Consider the following 20873-nt stretch of genomic DNA (forward strand, 5'->3'; position numbering starts at 1 on the left):
ACCTCAACAGCCGCCTCACATTCTACACAACCACCCGCCAGCTCCGATACGCCAGCCTCGCCCTCGCCTCCGTCCCACGAATCCGCAAATCCACCGTCGGAGGAAGATCCTTCTCCTACCTGGCAGCCAAGACATGGAACTCCCTCCCCACTCACCTACGGCTGACCCTGGACCATCTCTCCTTCAGGAAACAACTCAAGACCTGGCTGTTCGAGCAGTAGCGACCCCCTCCCCCCCCCTCAGCGCCTTGAGACCCTACGGGTGAGTAGCGCGCTATACAAACTCTGTTGATTGATTGATTGATTGACAGGTTGAGTTACCAACAATGGACAGGATGTAGCTGAGACTTTGACACAACTGGGGGGTGAGGCACACAGGCAGCTTCTCGGAATTGGCTCAACCACAAGGAGCGGGGATGGTTGTGTAAGTTTCAACAGGGACGTGAAAAACAGTTCTTCACCAAGTTGCCGAGAGCATGGCAACACAAAATGGAGTTGTGTGGGTCATTTTAAAATACAGTGCAACAAATTTTTCCTACAGGTCTGTCAAGCTAGTCATGAGTTCTTCTTTGGTCGGGGAACGTTGTTCGTCTATTATATTATTTGATATTTAATATATTTATTATATTATATTATATTATATTATCAACTCACTGTCTTCTTTGGGTACAGCTTCTGGCAGATGATCGTTTTCCTACAGTCCCTAAGATCACTTTGAGTGTGTCTTATGACCGTTTTTTTCATGTAGATAATTAAGAGTCACTATGTACTGATTGCTATAGGTATTAATCTGGGATTCGTCGTGAAGAGGGCTGTTTTATGCGCAAAGCATAATCAAGACCTTTGCGAGTAATCGCATGCCATGTTATGTCTCATTCTGTAATGACCTGCATGACCTTTGTAGTTCTTTGGGTCCTTGGCATGTCCCACTGTCTAGGTGGATCTGGCTTTCACCCCAGATCTTTTCCCTGTATGCAGCTTTGATTCCTTCCTTCCTCTCTCTTAGGGTATGTTTGTGCAGCACTCCCATTGTTAGTATTGCTGGGCTATATTTATCCCTTTCTCGCAATGTCATGATGCCCACTCTCATACAAGAAGTGCAGGTTACTGTTGTTTACATTTGCTCCTTCATTGAATTCATGCATGGTATTGGTTTCCTGCTACGCTTGTAAAAGTTTCTGAGGGAATTATACTGAGTAGGGTCACTGTAGATCTACCTTGTGACCTTAGCTAGTCCTTGTTTCTCAGCAGTCCCTTCTTGTGAGGTAAGCAGATTTTCAATTTCTTAGACCTCCAGTGGTTGCTGTGTCACTCGACCCAGCTCTCCTCGGCCTCAGCAGCTCACTTGGGTTCATTGCTGCACAATTTATTTCCTAGATTTTAGGCCCCTAGATGGCTGCCCCAGGGTCTCCTGCAGTTGAAATCTATCTGCATGTTGTTTGTGGTGTAGTCTTTCACCGTCAATTGCTCCTCTTTCATTTGCTGGTGTTTCTGGCAGCTATTGGTTGCTTAAATTGCCCCGTTGTCAACAATTTCAGGTAAATCATGAAGGAAGTTACCCGACTAGGGTCACCCGGGTCACTCTCGACCACCTCTCAGCCTTCCTCACAAATGAAGAGTCAGTCAGACAGTAGAGAATACAAACCAAATATATTTTATTCTGGTACACTTGGTGGAGTCCGATCTGACCAACCTCCTAGGATTGCTTCAGAGGGACTGACTTCAGCAAGCATGGCAACACATAAAGTACATTGCAGAACCAATAAAGACACACCCAGACTGGAAATTTCCAGTTGGTAACTGGTGAACAAAGGAGATACAGAAGGATGGGTTGCGATCCTGAGACCGGGTACATGCTATCTTGGCGCTAAGGATACTCTGCCTGTGCCCGCCGCTCTAAGAGCTGGGGCAGGCCTATCTAGTGGGAAAGGTATGTAACGGCAAGAACAGTGTATTCATTAGCACAGCAAAGCTCAACCTTGGAGAAATACAAAAAAAAATATTGCAACTGCTCACAGCTAGGCAGGCAGAGAGTAAGACAGAAGTTAGTTTCGATCATGGCTCAAAATTGTGGCAGAATATAAAATGGTCCAGCTAATGTGAAAACATACAATGCATGGAGAGCTTAAGCTAAAACATTTCTATTCCAACAATTGCTAGTGTGCCTGCATCGCTTGGCGATGACCATGGCCCACCAAATGATTGCTTGTTAAGCTTACCCAATGCCACATAATGGGAGGGATCAGTACCTTTGCCTACTGCCACATACAAGTGATACTTCGGTAAAATTGCCCTCAGTTGTCAACAGGTGATAGGCTTAAGGATCGCTTCAATCTTGTGTCAGTGGTCAATAAGGCAAAAAAGTTTGCCAGAAATATGTAAAGTTGGTCATTTAAAATCTTGCTCTGGTATCGAGGGGTATTTTATAAGTTCATCCTGGGTTACCTGACAATGATGGCCTTAATGATTGTCCTCCATCATGTCTAAGGGACAATTTATAAGATTACCTGAATCACTTAGTATCTAATATTTCACATGGCTGCATTATTATAATGGCTCACAAGAAGTGTGTCCAGTGTAGAGCCAAGAGGGCCTTGTCCATGTCAGATTGTCAGGATAACCTGTATCTATGTAAATAAGTTCCATTTAGATTTATACTATCATGGATATTTATTTACATGGGTATACAGAACATTTTGCATGGGAATGTTCCTCCTGGACCTAGGTTTAAAGACCCGTGGTTTAAAAGATTGTCTTTTTCTAATCTGTTTATCGAATTTATAAAATGATCCAGGGCCATTTGTGAAAATGGTCTATAAGATTGATCTTGGGCACATAGTCTAGTCCTGTAAACAACAGGGTGGGGTTCTGCTATTCCTTGTTGGCCACCATCCCTGTGCTTGTAGATAATCCACAGCAGGTCACCGATTGGGACCTGCCTAATTTATATTAATTCTGAAATTTGTTCTGCATTTGACTGTGACAGGAGATTTTATGAACCGATCAAATAGTACATAGGTCAATCCGCAACAACAGATACAGGTCCCAAAAAGGAAGTGCACAATTTGCAACCACTTTTTGGGGCCACCATCTTAATAAAAGTGCCCAATGTAATTCCCAGGAGTCGCTCTCATGATGTCTGGGTGGCTATCACATATGCACCCTGCACAAAGAAACAAATTACTACCTCAGGTCTCTCTCTGTCTCTCTTGATGTTGACAATATACATATGTTTTTTAGCACCAAGATACCCTTCTGGGTGAATGTGAGCTTCCAAATACATGTTATGTTATGTTGATGACTGGATGATCCAGAGTTATATCTAGGTGGATCAGAGTTACATATTCCAGGTGCAGGGCAATATACTCCTGAAGGACTTTCTCAATATGTCTGGTGGGTCCGCGTTAGGCACCCCATACAAAGACTACAAACTACTTACCATAGGCCTTTCTCTTAATGTTTGGGTAGCTCAGATTTAGAAACCCCACACAAAGAGAAAACTACTTCCAAAGGTCTGTCTCTTCATGTCTGGGTGCTCCACAGTCACACACTCCACACGAAGAACAAAACACTTTCCAATCTTTCTCGATTGATGTCTTGGTGGGCCAGAGTTACACATCCCACACAAATAATAAACTACTTTGTAAGAGCTTTCTCATGATGTCTGGGTGACACAGAGTTACACATCCCACGCTCACAACAATATACTTCCTGAGATTGTTATTGTTATTGTTATTGTTACTTTAGCTTATATAGCGCCATCTCAACTACAGGTCTCAAGGCGCTTATGACCAAAGGAGCAGCCAGGAAATCTCACGCAGAATGAAGAGAAAGAGCAATAGATTATATAGATCCAAAGGCTTCTCTAAACAAAAGAGTTTTTAGCTGTTTCCTAAAGCATAGGAGGCTTTATCGATGTTTGGATGGCCCAGAGTTAGGCACCCCTAGGGCTTTAAGTGGGCCAGGTCCTGCCAGTGCTCAGCACCAGCAGTTCTAAAAATTAGGTTCTGAGACGGGTCTCTATCGGGCTCTCCATTGTTGCCCTCACCCTCAGGGTAAAAAAAAAATCCTAACTCTCCAACAGTACCACTCTTCACTGCCTTTGATGTAACGTCAAAGAGGCTCATTATAACTCTTTCATAGTCTCATCATTTCAGAAGTGAAGCATTTTCAATATTCTATAAAACAAAGCAATAGTTGTTGCTTATTTATCTTATGCAACTCACAGTCATTGACAAAGCCAATAGTCCAGGCTGGTTGTAGGTGTAATGTTACTTGTTGTATTATATATCTGGATGCAGTGACAGAAACAGCAAAATACCAGTCGGGCGGGACACTATGCTAAGCACACATTTTTAGCGTAATCGTTTTAAGCCACACCCTTAATTACATCGGACACGACCTTTAGAGAAATCCCCCCCTCCTCCAGTTTCTTCTTCCCACTTAAAGCTTAGGCACCCACACCCAAAACAAAGTACTTATTTTAGTCTTTTTTTTTAAAATGAAGAGATCTAGAGTTACCTGAGTTTCTGGGTGATATGGGGCTTCAAGGTCAGAAAGATAAGTGGGTCACATCCGCTGGTGAGCATTGTGCTGCGAATACAGCTCCTTGAACCTGCCTCTAGCTTCAACCAACAGATAGTGCAGAAGCACGGCCTGCCCTAGTCCAAATGTTTACCCTTCCTGCGGTGAAAATTTGTACCCATTGCAATACAAGGATGTGAGGAGACGGATAGAGTCTTTTGCATAATTAGGACAGGAATTAATGAGTGCACTGACCACAAGAAAACATAAATATGTGTGTGTAGTTTATGCTCACTTCCAGATCCCTCCCAGTCTTTCTAGATCCTTCCCGTCCCTTCCTCCCAGCCTCTTGTTCCCTCCCCGTACCTCTTATCTCCATTGTGATGTAATCAGCTGGCGTTCTAGAATGCCAGATGAACGTTGTCAGTTGAAAACATAAATATGTGGAAGAATTAGACAGAGTGGATGACTAGAGGAGCTTGCTGGAGATTACCACCTGTGGTAGCGCCCTGAATCTAAGGGGGATATTCTCAAGAACATGTGATAGTTATTGCAAAAGTAGCTTAACTCAACTCTTCACATTGCAGTCCGTCGCGGGAAAATAAAGCTGTGTTAACGTCGTATTCCCAAAACAGGTGGTAACATGCGATAGTCTCACGATAACGGGTCAAATGACTGCGTTAAAATTAACCCGACACCACAAAAATTCAAAACACGAAAGCGAAAAAAGTTGCGATGAGGCCAATCGCGATACAAAAATCAGTGATAACCAGCGACAGGCCTGCAATTCCCACGCGTCATGCAGTAAAATGCACCATAAAATAAGAACCAAAAAAAGGAAAAAAACTGCGTAGCACCATGGATGCACCTGGACCGAGTGCAGAGGTCAATGCGAACCCCACAAGCCCCACAGACCACCAGCAGTGAACCTCGGGGTCGGGGAAGGCCAAGCAGAAGAGGAAGAGGAAGACGGGGTTCAGTCTGCACGAGAACCGGATCATCGTCACGAAGGTGACAGAACACTACCAACAATTGTTTGTCACCTCCACTGTGTCATTGGCAACACAAACGGAAACATGGCATTGTATCGTGAACAACGTGAATGCAGTCGGAGGGTTGAGGAGGTCAATGGAGAAGGTCAAGAGGCGCTGGCATGATGTGAAAAGCCAAACCTAGCAGAACCCCCCTGCCAACAGGAAGACAGAAACGGCGAATGGAGGTGGAAGTCCTGTGCCACAGGAGGAGCTGGAGGAAATGGTGGCCACAGCAATCATTGTGGAGATGGTGTAAGGAGTTGAGATTCCGGACACAGCTCGATATGACCTGACCCAACATCAACAGGGTGAGTAACGACCAGGGTCTGGGGGGATGGGTGGAGATGGGCACAATGGCACGCATGCACAACGATGTGTAGCACACTGCACACCCACAATGCACAATGACCCTGGATCATGTCCCTGATCCCTGTGGCACACTGCAGAACACATACTAACACCAAGTAGGCCCCTGTCCACCATGTACCCAAAGGTGTTCCCCCCTACACATCACCAATATCACAACCAACACATGCACACATGCGAAACCAGCAAAGATGCTTATTTGTGAGTCACACTGACAATGCAACTGACACTATATGACAATCAGCATGGCTGCAGCATAATCATCATGACATTGTGCACACCACGACACTGAGGTGGCTGAGTGTGGACCACATCCGGAAAGGAGCAGGTCACACTCTGACACATCCATGTGCACAAACAACCCCTGACGTCAACAATACATCTGCAGACAAACAATGCACAAGAGTACAATAACCATCCAAGAGCACTAATGAACCAAGTCGCCAACATCTGAGCACCGTAAAGCCCCAAAAGCCAAAGGCACACAACCTCAAAGCGATAAGGGGCAGCAAAATCACAGCTGCAGGGGTGACTCTCCCACAATGCTGCACACACGCATAGCAATAAAAGCACATCCACATTGATAACAATGTGGTACAAAGTGCAACACTTACACTGCAGAACAGAGGACACAACTGGGTCCGCTTCTGCGTAGAAACTGGCCAATCACATCTGACATAGCAGGCAACTGTGAGATGAAAATGCACGTGTATAACCTCACATCTGTCATGTAGTCCAAATGTCCACTGTCCCACATCAAATAGTCAGCTCCTCCCAAATAGTCACAATGTACATTGTCATACAGTCTGTATGTAAACTTGAACAATGCGCTAACATACATGTCAACACAATGTCAAAATGCATCCCCCTTCACATTGCAGAGGGACAAACAACTCCTCCAGCAGAGCAGACCAAACAACTCATCAGTGATGCTGAAGAGGACCACCACACCTTCAACACCGACACCCTTCAACAGCTCATGGACATCTTAGGCAACCCACCTCGAGGAGTAGGGCAGCCCAGCTCGAGGAGACCCCACCCACTGCACAGACCACACAGCAGGAAGCACCCACCATCACTGCTGGCCCCCGGCACCTCATCGAGGCACACATCACATTCCAAGGCAGGTGTTAGACTGCCAGAAAGAGGTGGCTGAACAGATGTGGGTGGGGTGCGACCTCATGGACGCTGAACTAAATCACATACGTGGGTGTCTAAGTCCCATCAGGGACCACTTACACTCCCCAACGGAGACCCACACTGAGACAGAGACACATGCATTTGCACATTTCCAGTAGTGAACCACGCCCAGAGCCCTGGGATAATCATTCACACCCCCACGCTGGACTTGCGTTCGCCATCCCTGTCCACTCCTCGCGTATTGAGTGGGGGATGACAAAGCTACATGTCCAAGGTCTTATCCGCTACCTGCGGTGACATGGTTGCGTCCGCTGTACACAGCACAATGTAATGTTGTAGGGCCCGGGGCCCTCATACATACATTATGGCCACACGGACACACTCAGATAGTTTGTGGAACTGGCTACGGGCAAGTTTGCCCGGCACCTTTATTGCCAGGGTCATATGTACAGTGATGCCTGTGCTGGATGTGTGTGGTGAGTGTAAGCCAGCCCTCACGGAATGGTTGGTGCTGGCCACAACTTGAACGGTGATCACTATTAAAGCGGAAACAGAAAACACCCGCATTACAGAAAGAACTGAAAAGCATCATGGTGGTAGCCGGAGCAAGTTCAGAGGTCACCCAATATGCAATCAGAAGTTTGCGTGAGTTGCAGTGCACTGAGGTTGGGGAACCAGAGCTGAGCGTGCTCATGTGAATACATTGTCTAGGATTGTGTCCCTGCGGGATATTCCTGCTGCAGCTGCAGTGAGATGTGTTACACCTGCATCATCTTCCTCATCATCGACCCAGGTCTTCAACACTGCCTGAGGTGACATTGCTGCGTGAGCTATCCACAGCACAAAACTCAATCAATCAATCAATAGTCCATCCTGGACTCCTCCCTCACGATGTCCAAGCAAGTCAACGCCGTCTCGTCATCCTGTTTCAACACCCTGCGCATGCTCCAAAAGATCTTCCGGTGGATCCCCACCAAAACCAGGAAGACGGTCACCCAGGCCCTCGTCACCAGCCGACTGGACTACGGGAACACCCTCTATGCGGGAACCACAGCCAAATTCCAGAAAAGACTCCAACGCATACAGAACGCTTCTGCACAACTCATCCTGGACATCCCCTGTCACAGCCACATCTCTGCTCACCTGAGAGACCTGCACTGGCTCCCCGTCAGAAAGAGGATCACGTTCAGACTCCTCACCCACGCACACAAGGCTCTCCTCGACATGGGCCCCAAATACCTCAACAGCTGCATCACATTCTACACACCCACCCGCCAGCTCAGATCCGCCAGTCTCGCCCTCGCCACCGTCCCCCGAATTCACAGATCCACCGCCGGAGGCAGATCCTTCTCCTACCTGGCGGCCAAGACATGGAACTCCCTCCCCACCCACCTACGGCTGACCCAGGACCATCTCTCCTTCAGGACACAGCTCAAGACCTGGCTGTTCGAGCAGTAGTGACCCCCCCTCCCCCCAGCACCTTGCGACCCTAGCAGGTGAGTAGCGCGCTTTACAAATTTGCTGATTGATTGATTGGTTGTGGTGCACTGAGTTAGTGGCACCTGAAGAGCTGAGCAGATATCAAGCAGATGATGGCATCCACGACAGGTGTGAGCAACTCTGATAGTCTGGCAGTAAGACTCTTTCGACTCTGGCAGATGTTGGTTGGAGGTGGTCCTGGTGGTGGTGGCATGTGCATCCTGCGGTGACGCGACGTCCGGACAGGTCAGGACTCGATTTGATGTGTGAGCCCCGGTGGACAGCAGTTGAGGCCAGAGGAAACAGACAACGCAGGGCCACCGACACATGGTGTTGATGACCCCAAGGCCATTGACCCTGAGGCCATCCAATATTCTATCAGACAGGGTCCATGCCTATAGCTGCAAAAAGGTAGTGGCCCCGGATGCACTGCGGCCTGCACAGGCGCACCACCACAGGACGGTGACTTGTGGTGCACTGAGGTAGGGCCACGCGAGCTGAGCAGGTCCTCGTCAATGTCGAAGGTTAATGTCGTGGAGGGTTGTGGGGACAGTGGAAGGTGTCCTTTCAGGGCATGATGCTGAGGGCAGAAACAGGCAAATGGACGAGTGGAATGCTACAGCCTCATTTTTACCACCAAGTCAGTATCACCTACATGACCCAGGCCATAGACTCAGACTCCACCAAAGTTCAACCAGAGAGTGTCCATGAATGTCAGGGCACATACTTAGTGGCACCAGAGCTGAAAGGGGATGCAGTCTGCAATGAGGCCAGTACAATGATATAAACTCTGCCATAAATAAATCAAGACTCAGTTCCAAATGTGTGACCTACTCGACCCCAGTATAGGCCGTAGGCAGCAGACAGCAGGGGCCCACAGCCACGTGTCGTTGGCTTGCGATGCATAGAGTTAGTGGCACCACATCGAAGGGAGTACAGTGAACTTCCTGGAAATGGGACATAAACCTGACGATATCGCATGGACTGTCATTGAACAGGTGGACAACGAGAGATACCTTTTTGAGAAGGAACAGAGGTGGGTATTCCGTCTCCATACTAACCTACAGGACCTTAACGATGATATCCCGTGGGGACAACTATAACACCAACATAACATCGCAACTGTTCCACCAGGATCGGTTTTTCATAAGGTGCCCAAATATCACTGGATCATGTCTTAACACAGCAAATAGAATAAAATGAGCTGATATTGCATTCCCACTAGACTGAAATAGAAATAGTTTGAGAGGGTATTGATTCCACTGTCCTATTATCCTTTGTCTCAACTCGTTTTCAGACTGTAGGCAAGGCCTGAAAGGCTACATAAATCAAAATCACGACCACAAACAGTGCCTGTAATCCTTTAAGATATACCTTTCATAATGCAGTAATTGTAAAAGGATGTACACCCCATTCTCATTATGTATATATATATTTTTTTCACCCCTTCCGAGAAATCTCAAGGCTCATCATTGTGGCAGCAGAACAGTAGAAAAACGTTCGAACAAAGAAGTTACGCCCAACTTGACTAGCTCGTTATCCACACACTGTTCTATTTTGCTGAAACTAGACAAAATTATTTTCCCCACCCCCTTTTTTCATTTATCACAAGCCCAGGGATGGCGCGACAGCCACACGCAGCTAATTGAGCAGTCACCCTTCAAATACACTCGGTGCCATAATCGGCAGCCATTTTTGTTAGCAGTCTAGCGTTTAACTTCAGCCTCACACACTTCCGCTTGCTAGACGGAAACTGAGGCAGCGGTCCAGCTGTCAGAAGCATTTTTCAGTTTTCGCTGGCCTTTTTCCGTATCTAAGAAACAGATATAAAACGGAGTCACAGTGACGGCAAGGTAAATCCACGGAGCGGCAGTGAGGCACAACGGAGGATTGATTCCGGCGGTATTGTGAGTAAGACCATGGCATAAGGTCTTTAAACCATGGCCATGCACAGAGTAACCTAGACTCATTTAAATATGGTTCCCTTTTACAGCGACTGTATTACCGACCACTTCAGGTGCCATGCTCATGGGGCACGACAACTAATTGAAAAATGTATGTATATATTTTTTGTAAGTACCCTTTCTTAAAAACATGCCGCATGCTAACGTATTTCTGACAATAATACCGTTATCTTTATCCATTAACAACCAGCGTTTCAGACCTTGCTTTCAATACTTTTAAGTCCCGATGCACATAGACATTTGGGGCCCGATGTAGGTGGCCCAATAGCGATCGGTAACGGCCGAAAATACCGATTTTCGGCCGTTACCGAGCGATATCGAGCCATCGGGATGTAGGAGTCAGAAATCCGGCCGAATCAGTAATTTTACCAAATCGGTAAAGATACCAAATCGGTAAAATACCGAACCGGAAATACACCGAATCGGTACAATAACGAATCGCTAACATACCGAATCGGTAAATATACCGAATCGGACCATTTACCGATTCGGTAGAGTTACTGAATCGGTAAATATACCGAATCGGACCATCTACCGATTCGGTAGAGTTACCAAATCGGTAAATAACCGATTCGGACAGGCAAAAACTCAGATAGAGATGTAGGGAAGCACAGAAATACCGATTTGGGCTCAAAATCGGTATTTGAAAATCGTTATTTACCATGGATTGGAATCAGGTGGTAACCAACTGCAACATATAAAATAAGACCCAAAATGCAATGCAACTTGCAGGATGGCGGCATTTTATGTCATTGCAAGACGGCTACGGCTACAGCAGGAAGGAGAGAGGGAATGGCAAAGAGAGGAGCAGGTCTACAGACAGAGGATCACCCTGTTCATGCTCACAGAGGCAGAGATCCTACAGAGGTACAGGCTGGACTCAGACACCATTCTGGAGCTCATCGGGGACCTACAACTACTGTTGGACCACCCCACCCCAAGGGCACACGCCATCCCAACGCACGTGCAGGTGCTATGCAGCCTACACCTGCTTGCATCTGGCAGCTATCAAAGTGCAGTTGCTGCGGTAGGAGGGGTGACCCAGAGCAGCCTGTCAAGGTTCTTCCACAAATTCCTTGACGCCATGATACAGAGGATGGACCAATACATTTCTTTCCCTGCAACCCATGCGGAACTGGTACAAACAAAAGCAGACTTTTACCAGATGGCACGATTTCCCCACATCATTGGCTGCATTGATGGCAGGCACATTCCGATTTGCCCCCTGCTGACACAGAATACATATACCGCAATAGGAAGTCTACGCACACCATCAATGTGCAGGTGATTTGCAATGCAAAGTGCGCCATCACAGACCTGGTGGCAAAATTCCCAGGGAGTACCCACGACTCCTACATATTTCAAAACAGCGGCATCTATGCACGGCTGACGGCAGAGGAATAGAGGAATTTGGTGAAGGATACCTCCTAGGTGAGACCCATCATCAGACCCCCATAACAAAAATAGCACTGTGAAGTACATGTATGGATGTGAGTAATGTTACCCCTTTTCCTTCTAGGCGACAGTGCATATGCCCTCCGCTCATTCATACTCACCCCCTACCTCAACCCCTCTACACCCAGCCAAAGGAGGTATAACCGGGCCCACAAAAGCACAAGGAATGTAGTAGAATGGACCTTTGGCATCTGGAAAAGCAGGTTCAGATGCTTGCACAAGAGTGGAGGTGCAAGGCAGTATATCCCCATCACCTGCTGTAAGATAATTGCTGTCTCTGCAATGTTGCACAACCTTGCGGTGAAGAAAGGCACTGAGGTGGAGTTGTCAGACTGCGAGGACCATGACGACGACATTGCTGTGCCACAAACACAACCTGCTGGGGTGTCTACACCAAGTGATGGCAGATACAGACGTGAGGAGATAACAGAAAACTATTTCTGAGTGAGTACAGATGCACAGACAGGTTATGGATGTGAAAATTATTAATGTTGGCACAACGTTAAAGCACTGATGTGCAACAAATAAAATTATGAAATGAAAGGTGGGGAATGGAAATGCCCCGGGTTGCCTCACCCACACTGGCAGAATCATTTCCTGCTGCGCTTTGCAGAGCCACTGGGATCCTGTTCACCCCCTTCAGCATGGCCTGCTGCCTCTGCGGAGCGCCTGGTGCTCCTGCGCGGCTCTGACACAGTGCTAGCCGGGATGCTGCGGCTGCTGCTGTCCCCAGCCTCAGCCACGTCCAGGGCAGGATTGGCCACTGTATTAGATATGATGAGGGCCTCCATGGCACTGGTGATCCTGGCCAGGCCCCCGGTCACCTCCGCAGTGTTCTGTGTCAGGCTCTCCTGCATATTTGCCCCTCGGCGGCATAGCTGGGACGTCGCAGCGGCAAGCCGGTTAATTGCCCTGTTTTGGACACGGGCATCCCTGCGCCTTGTGTGCTCATTATTTTCCATCTTGGCACACAGCTGTGTGATGGCAGTCGTCATGCGTCCCAGTCCTGTGGCAATGTCTCTGTTTGTTTGTGCCACCTCCTTGTTGCTTGCCACCAACTCCCCAAAGCCCTTTGCCATTTCTACCATTTGCAGGTTGTGTGCACGCAATTGGCGGTGGCATGACAGGATGGATTTTGCCTGCATGCGCTGGATTCGCACCATGCTACCTCAAGGCCTTGGAAGACTGTGCCCTCTAGTGATGGACATGCACTGCTGGGAGTGCGTGGGTGGCGGCGATTGGTGCTGGCCTGCTCGGTGAACTCCTGTGCTACAGGTGTTGCTGGTGTGGGTGCTGGTGCCTGACCCGCAGCTCCCGGCATGATTGTCATTGGGGCCACAATACTCCTCCTGGCGGGGGATGTGGCAGGTGCTGGCTGGGACCGTGAGGGGGAGTTCTCAGGTGAGAACTGCAATGGGGGGATTGGGATAGTTGGGGGGAGTGGGGAAATAAGAGGGCATGTACTGGGTCGTCCTCATTGACCATGGCACTGCTGTCCTCCTCCTCCTGCGAGGCATCCATGGTGCTTGGCCCTGCCACCACACTGTCAGCCGTCGCTGGAGCTGTCGCTTGTGCAGCTGATGCTACAATGCCTGATGGCGCCCCTAGATATAAAGAAGTATTTGTGATCTGAGTGCAAATGTCTTACAGTCACTACAATAAATTCATTGCACATGTCACTTTCATTACTCTGATTATTTTTTAGAGTGCCTTGCAAATTAATGTGCACTGACAAATGTTCATACATTAGCTGACTACTTTTCCCATAATGCATTGCTCATGTATGGTGCTAGCAGTACTGGACTGGGGTTTGGCGGTACATTGAGGCTAAAGGGGAGGTGTCTGGTTGGGTGTGTCATGCTGCGCATGCTTCTTAACTTTTGCTGTAGCTCTGGCTGAGCTGTCCATGTCCCCTACTCCCACCACACTCTCCGTCTCAATGGTTGTGGCCACCAGCTCCTCCAGGTCAGTCAGGGGGGGCGCGGGGTTCCTGCCTCCACCGGTCAGACCTGCCTGCTTGTGGAGCTCTGACAATTTCCTCTTGGTGAGGCTACGGATGTCATAAAACCTCTTCTTGAGGTCCTCCAGGCTCCTGGGGGTCACACCCACAGCATTGACCCTCTCACTGATGGCACTCCACAGTTTCCTCTTGGTAGACTCTGGGACTGTGAGGGACAGCCTCCCAAAGAGCTGCCTGTGGACCCTCACCACCTCCTCCACCAATACTTGCAGCTCCATGCTGCTGAACTTCACTTTGCGCTTCCTCTCAGCCTTCTGGCTCTCTGAGCTGCTTGCCATTTCCACTGTCTGCAAAATCAGCTACCACTCTCTCTGCTGCTCCCTCTCACTGCTCAGCTCTGGCTGCCTCTCCAGAAAGTTCTAATGAGTTGCACCTGCCTGGGTAGCCACTCCCTGCTAGGGTGGGGGAGGGAGGTTCCACCTCATTGCCTGTTTTCATTGGTTTCACTTTTACTTGCTTGCCGATTCGGTATTTACCGATTCGGTATTTGCCGATTCGGTATTTTCCGAATCGGTAAATACCGATTCAGTTTCTCCAATGCATTCCTATGGGCCTTTTGGCCCATAGGGTTGTATTGACATTACCGATTCGGTATCTACCGAATCGGTAATTACCGATTCGGTAAGTATTGAAACACGATACCGATTTTTACCGATTCAGTATTTTACCGAATTTTTTTCTCTACATCTCATTTACCGATTTCAGAATACCGATTCGGTAAAAATCGGTATTTTAAAATCGGTAAATGACTTTTACCTACATCGGGCCCTTGGTCCCTATTTTCAAAGGCTCACCTATGCTCTGTGTGAATGAACTAAATAACAAACAGCCCGCATTTCAGTAATGGCCGCATCGTGTTGCATTTTACAAGTGTACGAGTTAAAATGTGTGTGTGCGTTTTTTTCCCAATGAAACGACCAAAAATGGCATAAAAACATTGAATCATGGCGATTAAGGCTAAATTAAACGTATGGACCCAAAATGAGGTAACCCAGAAAAAAGATTATGAGAAAAAGAAAAAGAAAAATATATCACTTCTCTCAACAGGTTCAAATCAAGATCTGCGTAAAGATTATGTGTTATTAACAATGAGTTTCAAATAATGCATCTTTGAATCCCTTTTCTTTATTTTCTTTGTTCCTTTCTTTTCAGAGACCAGATTGGGTCATTTTTTTACAAGGGCCCACTCAAGCCCTGAATAAATACACCAGCTGATTTTTGCTGATTTATTTTAGGAAAGTAGGCATACTACCCTTTATTCAGTTTTTTGAGTGCAGTAGGGATCAACATAGGTCCTGATGAATACGCTTATGAAACATGTCGACCGAGTAAGGCATAATAATCAACCTTACCACAACCCCTTTTTTAACATTTCCAGCTAGGCAAGCAAATAAATTATTTTTTCCACTAGCCAGGGAATTCTTAACTGTGTAACCCTCCTACACCACACATAGCCTATCGTCACAACATCAAGTGCTCCCACGTAGTCCACAGGTCATAGCACGCCCCGCCCTGTAGAGGGACGGGAAGACCCCAATGATGAAGCATGACACTATGGGATTCATAGTGTGTGAGGGGTATTTTAAAAACACCTAGTGCTTTTCCTTGTCAATCACAAGGATCAGATATACCCACTATTTTCACAACACATATAAAATTAAAAATAAAACGTAAACTTTTTGATAGGATCATATTGTTTGTAAACATTCCGGAAGAGAACCACACTCAGATCTACGTGCTTTTTATTCACACCCCTACGCTGGCCTGGCGTATGCTGGGCCAGCCCACTCCGCTCAAGCTTACAGGGGGGACATAACAAGCTACATTTCCGCGATCTTCCTCACTGGCTGGGGTGACATGGTTGCGTCGACTTTCCACTACACTCCAAACACCAGCAGTGTATGTCGACATGGATATGTCTGTGGTCTGCATACTGCAGTCTGGCCAGCACATCCACGCCACACTTGGCATTGTGTACATTCTCATTCATGGGTCACTTGCCTCCTTCACACATTCCTGGTCCCCACCTCTCCCCACATTCTGCTATTGTGTGGCTGAGGTGCCATGCCGTTGATGGCTCATGTACATGGCTAGCCCAGGTTACCATAGCAAGCTGTGCTGTTTTGTCTGGTGGGTGGGCATGTTGTTTGGCATGTTGTACGTTAGTTTGTAACATGTGCATTCCCATAGTTGTGAGTTGTATGATTGTGGAGTTGAGGTGTGGGGTGTGTTCTGTTGGTACTTACCAACGAGCAGTGCATTTCCATAGGTGCCATTCTGAAAGCGCTGGTTGATGATGGACGGTCGGAAGAGGTAGGAATCATGCACACTGCCTGGGTAGTTGGTGACGACATTGGTGAAGAGTCCCCGGTGGTACACTATTGCCTGCACATTGATGCAATGCATGTACTTTCTGTTGCGGCAATTGTGTGCAGTGTCGGCAGGGGGCACAAGTAGGACATGTGTGCAGTCAATTGCCCCCAACACGTGCGGGAAGCCAGCTATGGCGTAGAGGCCTTGTTTGGTCTCCAGCTGTTCCTTCGCAGTATTGGGGAAGTGAAGGTACTGGGGACCAAGCTGATGATGGCATCCAGGGCAGTTGTGAGGAACTTTGATAGGGCTGGCTAAGAGATTCCTCCAACTCTGGCAGTTGTTGGTTGGAACGTACCAGAGGCCAACAGATGCAGCACAGCCAGCAGCTTTGTCTGCAGAGCGATGTTGGTTGTCAGCTGTGTTGGTACTATCAGCCTGTGGACAATGATGGTCAGGATGCGGAGGATGGTTGTCCTTTTGAGCTTGTAGTGGGCAATGACATCCTCTGGTGTTAGGTCTGTGAGGCTGGTGCGTTTTCTGAAGCTCTGCTGTCTTTGCCTGTGCAACCTCTGTGGTAGTCCGGGGGGGGGGGGGATGTGCAGTGGGGGGGGCGGGCCTTGGTGTGGTGGCAGTGGGTGTTGTGGCCCTCTTGGGGTTCCGAGCTGCATGATTCTTCTGGTGTGGCTCTGGGCTGGGCTCCCTTTTATGGTGCAGGTTGTCATCCGACTTTACACCAGGTAAGAGCAGGTGTTAAATCCTTGCTGCTAACGCGCCTTATCATCTGTTTTGGGATCTAATTGGTCGCTGAGAATGTTGCGAAGTGGTGTTTTCACAGCTTTTTGCGTGCTTACTCTGCATCTCATTAGCGTTAGTTGCTGGGGTTATCTGTGGCATTGTTTTTTGCGGCTGCTATCGCAGGTAAACTGGTAATATCGGCTGTTAGCACCAGCTTGTGAATGGGGCAATAAATTTATCGCAACTTTGGCTGTGATAAAGTGCTGAGAACTCGACAATAAGTCCTTGAAAACATGCCCCTAAGATGGTTCAAAACACATGTTGCAATGGCAGCTTTCAGTGCTCCCAAAATAATCTGGATTCTGGCAATTTACAAGCCTGTGGGTTTATAAATCGTGCAAGGTTCATGTGCTGTGGCTACACTGGAATATACTAATTTAATTAAAGATCTTGTAGCCCCCTCCTTCTTTCTCTTTCCCTGAGCGCTGTTTCATAAAATAGTGTCAGTCATTATCACATGCAAAAGCTTAGCATTGCTTTGATCTTACTCATTCTCACTAGATCAAAAGCAGGCCAGTCAACCAGGGCGCTGAGCTGGTCAAGTCTGTGCTAAAAGTGTTTGTACTCAAAACACACCACACAGGGTCGCACTCGGGACAGTAGCACAATTAGCCCTTTCTGCCCTGCTGTCTGCTTTATCTGTGGTAGTCTCTGCTTGGCTGGCTTTGGAAGAGGGTAGTAAACAGAACACTCATTCTGGGCAGGCTTAGTTCTGATTACAGGAATGGGGCTTGTCTCATGTCTGAGCAATCTATGTACTGTAAAAAGTTAGAGACAGCTTCCCTTGAAAGGACATACCTAAGCTAAAAGTAATCTATACAGTTCTCATTAGAACAATAACACCACTAATCCCGAAATTGACAAACTCTTCCACAATGTCATGGAAGACACACTGGGGGATATTTACTAATTTTTCATGCAATGCTGGGCAGCAAGCAAAGTTGCTGCATTACGTGAAAGGGAGGAAGTAGAAATGCTTCATATATAATAAGATATGGTGCTTTTCTGCTATTAGTGCTGGCACACTGTGCAGTCCAGGGCCCACGCCCGGCACCCGTGCACCATAGTGCAAGGGAGCTTGCGATACTGGCAGGGTTGTGTTTGTGCATAAAGGAACCCCTTCCTGCACAAAAACACTCGTTACGCCTTGATGTGGAAGGTGTAGCATTTCGACCCATTCCCAAGTTTTCTAGCTTTAGTAAATCTGGGAATGCGGCAAAATCCATTAATAAATGCATGGGAATTCAAATGCTCCACTCATGGAAACACCTCCCAGCTTGCAAGCAGCTGCGTTGAGTTAAAATCTCCCCTTGCGTAGCTCTGAGAATATTAAGAAGGGCTCACACCTCCCTCAACCAACAACCTAATTTCTCACAGTAGTTAACCTTGTGTGGTATTTTTTTGTTTTTTGAGATATCGAGTTTAAATGTGAAGGATTAGTGTAGTAAGGAGGTTGAACAGGGGCAGGATTGAGTGTTACCCGCATCGATGCGGCGCATATTTCCGCTGTGCGCTAACGCTAAACGGAGACCTATGCGTTCATGACGAGCTCAGCTCGTCATGAGCATACGAGAGGTGTACCTCATGACGAGCTGAGCTCGTCATGAGCGTCGAAGGGGTTAAAGATGAATCTCTAGGGAATGGGCGAGGGAATAAAGAAAGGTTAGACGCGTTAGTTTTTGGTTAAGTAGGAGAAGGGGTCGGTTTATAGGTAGGAGTGTTTTTCTAGGCTTCGGGTGGCAAGAAGAGTGGGGTTCTGTAGGAGAAGGTTATGAAAGAGTGGTGAGAGGGCTGGCATATACAATACTGGGGTAGACAGAAGGAAGAGGAAGGGTTTAATGAGAAAGGGGAGGAGTATTTAAGATTTAGGGGAGGATGTATATGTACTATGTGGAGGAGATGAATGGTGGGGATAGGTATTTTGGATTGGGAGTAAGCAAAGAGCTGTGGTTTGTGTAGAAAGGAAAGGACACTTGTGTGGATGTTGGGGTAAATGGGGATATAAGAATGTTTTGTAGAGGTGAATATTGGTTTCTTGATAAGGGTTGCTTTATTGACCTTGTTTGCTGGTAATGGTAGGTGTGTGTTTGTTGAGAAGTTGTGCGCATATTTAGTTGTTGTAGATATCTTGTGGTTAAATTGTGTGGATAGAAAAATGGGCAACATTTCTGGTCCTAGGGCCAGGTGTGCGACCCTACGATTTTGCTAGTCGCAAATTGCATTTTTTTTTGCGACTCGCAATTTGCGACTCACAAAATGGAATGTACAAGTGTCTCAGACACTGTTTGCAATTCCTATGGGGGTCGCAAATGACCTGCCTCATTAATATTCATGAGGCAGGTTGCAATTTGCGACCCCATTGGGAATGGCCAGCACTCACAGGGATGGCGGCCTGCTGGGGTCAGCAGACCACCGTGTCTGTGAATGCTTTTTAAATAAAGCAGTTTTTTTTCAAATGCAGCCCATTTTCCTTGTAGGAAAACGGGATGCTTTAAAAAAGAAAAAGGAAACGTTTCCTTGGAACGACTGACTGCTCTTAAAAAATATTTTAGCTGCCAGTCACTAAGAGGAAGGGGTACCCTTCCCGTTTGAAAGTGGCTTACCACCTGTTTCACGTAGGTGGTAAACTGCAAGTGTTTTGTGACCTCAAGTGCGGTGGCAACACAATCATACATAGAAGTGTGACTCGCAATTAGAAAGGGACGCCCTTGGCACACTCCTTTCTAATAGCAAGTCGCAAACCCTATTTTGCGAGTCGGTAATAGGTTACCAGGATCAAATGCGGAAATGTCACTTGTCCTGTCTGACTTTTGCCTCGACATCTGGTGTAAGACGCTCTGGGGTAGGGCTAGTATACACCGATGGTGAGGTTATGTGAACTTCTCTCAGACTCTGAGCCTCACCTGCAGGGCCAGCCTAGAGGTTTCCCAGCAACCACCAAATGAGTGCACCTAGAGGAGAGGTGTGTTAAGATACATAATGCACAATGTAATGTGTGATAGTAAGAGCAGGTATGGAGAAGGGATGGAGGAAGAAAGGAGGTAGAGGAGAGAGGCAGGAAGACTTTGTCTTGTAGCAGTCAGTATATGGAAGGCAGATTTATAAAACAATTCTCAAACGTTTACAAATAACGGAAACACAATTAGTCCCAAAAAGATGCGTCAGTTTCTTGTAAATCTGCCCCTGAATACCAGCACTTCTATAATTTAATATGGATAGTGCAAGCGCTTCTCAGCAAGGGTGTAATTCTTTTAAAGGGATAGATAATATTGGCACTTCTCAGGAGGAAACAGAAACTCATGGATATTGAGTACTGACACTTCCATGTTTACAGCTTAAATACTGGTCATGACAATGCTCTGATCAAACAACTACTTTTCTACTGGATCCCTTCGAGTACATGACCACTTCATTCATCATCTATGACACCACCGCATTGTTCAAATGGGAAACTATATCATGCCTCTCCTGTTGTTACACACATCTTTTCTCAGTAGAAACAAGCAGTCCAACAGAACTTAATAGAACACCACATGGCTCAGAGAAGGAAATCATTGCAGGACTCATATGTTTTTTTCCATGATGCAAAATTATATGTAGAAGGATGCAACAGTGCTCTGACAGGACACACAACACAGCGACCACTTGTTTGAGGATTCTATATACAGGTATCCAAGCGCACCACTCTTGCACATCTCAACATTTGGAGCAAGTGTTTGGGTAAACAACTTTCCTCCTAGCTAGGTTTCTGCTGTATAAATTCCCAGTGCCTAATACACTACAC

Source organism: Lissotriton vulgaris, chromosome 9 (genome assembly GCF_964263255.1).
Source record: "Lissotriton vulgaris chromosome 9, aLisVul1.2, whole genome shotgun sequence".
NCBI lineage: Eukaryota > Metazoa > Chordata > Amphibia > Caudata > Salamandridae > Lissotriton > Lissotriton vulgaris.